Source organism: Musca domestica, unplaced genomic scaffold (assembly GCF_030504385.1).
Source record: "Musca domestica strain aabys unplaced genomic scaffold, Musca_domestica.polishedcontigs.V.1.1 12, whole genome shotgun sequence".
Taxonomy (NCBI): domain Eukaryota; kingdom Metazoa; phylum Arthropoda; class Insecta; order Diptera; family Muscidae; genus Musca; species Musca domestica.
The window spans coordinates 8,572,333-8,575,711 of record NW_026712155.1 but is presented as its reverse complement, the minus strand read 5'-3'; positions in this window follow the sequence as shown (position 1 = coordinate 8,575,711).

Genomic DNA, 3,379 nt, shown 5'->3' with positions numbered 1-3,379 from the left:
CATCTGTCGGAGGAGTGGCTCAGAAATGACAGCAGTGTTTTCATCACACCCTGTATTTAAAGGCTTTCATAGCCGTGATTTTGGAGGCAGAGCCGTGGGTTTTTGAGGATTTTTTTTTTTTTTGAAGAACTTTCAGTTGGAGGAACATTTTTGAAGGACGCTCAGAGATATAATTTTTAATATTTAAGGATATTTTTTTCAAGAGAATTCTGGCTCATTCCGTTCGTCCAATACAAATTATTCAATTTTTAGTACATTTTGGAGCCGTGGGTTTTTAAGGAAATATTTTTTGTTTTTTTTTTTTTGGAAGAACTTTTAGTGAAATGAACATTTTTGAAGTACGCGCAGAAATATAATTTTTAATATTTAAGGATATTTTTTCAAGAGAATTCTAGCTCATTCTCTTCGTCCAATACAAATTTTTAAATTTTTAGTACTTTTCGTACCTTTTATGCATTTTGGAATAGAGCGATTTTTGGATTTTTCTAAATAATTTATGAATTTATTTTCATATCCCCCTTTTCCTCTACCTCCACCCATTGTAGAATTCTCCTCTCAAGCCTTTGATTAATATTAAAAATATATATATTTTCCCACTCACAAAATAGTTTACAATTTATAAGCCTGTTTCAAGCACCATTAATACTGGTACTTTATTTGCTAGTTCAATATTTTCCCTATATAACCCCCTCCCCATACCGCTAAAGGACAACACGAAAAAAACAAAGCATCACAACCTTTTAAAATTAATAGTTAGTTTTATTTTTCTTATCAGTCGCTCTCTAAGTCATTGCTAGTATATTTTGTTGGCGGCAGTGATTGTTGTGTCCCCGCGAGTGTGTGTATGAGTGCGCATGTGTGTGTGTGTTGTTTAATATAAAATAAATAAAATCCAAAATATTTTACTTAATTTCTTTTTGAAGAACAAAGAAAACGACATTAATTTACATTTCATGCCATCAGCCAGCCAGCCAGCCAGCCAGCATCGGATGAAAAAAAAACGAAAAAAAAAAAAACAACAACCAACCACACATCTTTCGACTTCATTAGCTATGCATTACAACAACAATAACTATGGACAACCGGCATTTCAATACCCAAACCCAGGGAATTCCACAATGACATTCATATGCCTAGTCCTAAAATGCAAAGCGGGGATCCATATACCCCAAACACAACAACCCAATCCCAAAAACCAGAAACAACAACAACATCACTCCGAAACACTTATCATTTGCTTTTAATTCGATACTGAGAAAACTTTATAAAATTCTAGGAAAAAACTATAAAATTCCAAGAATTGAGAACGAACGAAAAAGAAATCTTGGCCACAGCCACAAAGCCGAAGAAGGTATTCCCTCGTTCGTTGGCCGGGCACTGGCTTGGCGTTATCGAAAGTCAGGCGCATAGCACTGCGCATACTCACCAACACTGATACACTGGCCGTAACCAAAACAGCAACGGCGTCATTATTGGAGGCAGCAACAGCAACAACGACAACAACAGTAGAAAATCAAAGGTATGCCCCCATCAAAGCAAATGAGTCCAAACCACAGATATGTTGTGTGGCACGTTGTGTGTGTTTGTGTGTGTGTACATTTGTCTGGTCTGAGTGTCTTCACCAATTCCATTATCTTTTCACATTTCTTCATGGTCTTCGTGGTTATTTGTTGTTGTTGTTGCGATTGCTTCTTGTTGTTGTCTTCTTATTTATTTAGATTCGTTCATTTGATGCTGCAATATATTCAAATGCATTCCCTTATATACTCCCGAAGTGTATTTGGGTTGAATCCAATCCAATCCCACAGCCACTGGAATGGTTATAATTTTTCTAAGGTCCTGGAAACTATAGGGTTTTTAATAACATTATTGGGAAACCTTGGGAGCCTGAATTTTTTGAGAATATTTTGCTGAGACCTTGAGGACTATAGAAGTGGATTTAAAATATTTTGAGGGACCTTACTAGGACCTTGAAAGCTATAGGAGTGGATTTAAAGGAATATTTTAGGAAGATATTGAAACATATAACGTTAAATTTTTGAGAATATTTTTGAGGGTCCTTGGGATCTATAGGTTTGGATTTTGTAAGAATGTATTTAAGAGAATAATAAGCGTGGATTTTTATAAAAATATTTTTTTAGTTATCCTATTTTTAGGAGTATTTTTCTAGAACCTTGGGAGATATGAGCGTGGATTTTTGAGGACCCTTGGAGCTAAAAGCGTTGAGTTTTTAAAACTAGTTTTGGGAGACCCTGGGTGCTAAAGGGGTGTATTTTTTAAAACTATTTTTGGGGGACCCATGGGAGATAAACGCGTGGATTTTTTAAAACTATTTTCGGGAGACCCTTGGAGCCAAAGGCGTGGATTTTTTAAAAATATATTTGAGAAACCCTGGGAGCTAAAGACATGGAGTTTTTAAAACTATTTTTTGGGAGCTAAAGGCGCTGTTTTTTGAAACTATTTTTGAGAGAACCTGGGAGCTATAGGCGTGGATTTTTTAAAACTATTTTTGAGAGACCCTGGGAGCTAAAGGCGCTGTTTTTTGAAACATTTCTAGAACCTTGGGAGCTATAGGCGTGGATTTTTAGGTGTATATTCCTAGAACCTTGGGAGCTATAGGCGTGGACTGTAAGGTGTACATTTCTAGAACCTTGGGAGCTATAGGCGTGGATTTTTAGGTGTATATTTATAGAACCTTGGGAGCTATAGGCGTGCATTTTTCAAAAATATTTTTGAGGAACCCTTGGGAGCTGTAGGCGTGGATTTTTAGGTGTATATTTCTAGAACCATGGGAGCTATAGGCGTGGATTTTTAGGTGTATATTTCTAGAACCTTGGGAGCTATAGGCATGGATTTTTAGGTGTATATTTCTAGAACCTTGGGAGCTATAGGCGTGGATTTTTAGGTGTATATTTTTAGAACCTTGGGAGCTATAGGCGTGCATTTTTCAAAAATATTTTTGAGGAACCCTTGGAGTTATAGGCGTAGATTTTTAGGTGTATATTCCTAGAACCTTGGGAGCTATAGACGTGAATTTTTAGGTGTATATTCCTAGAACCTTGGGAGCTATAGGCGTGGATTTTTAGGTGTATATTTCTAGAACATTGGGAGCTGTAGGTGTGAATTTTTAGGTGTATATTTTTAGAACCTTGGGAGCTATAGGCGTGGATTTTTAGGTGTATATTTCTAGAACCTTGGGAGCTATAGGCGTGGATTTTTAGGTGTATATTTCTAGAACCTTGGGAGCTATAGGCTTGGATTTTTCAAAAATATTTTTGAGGAACCCTTGGAGCTATAGGCGTGGATATTTAGGTGTATATTTCTAGAACTTTGTGAGCTATAGGCGTGGATTTTTAGGTGTATATTTTTAGAACCTTGG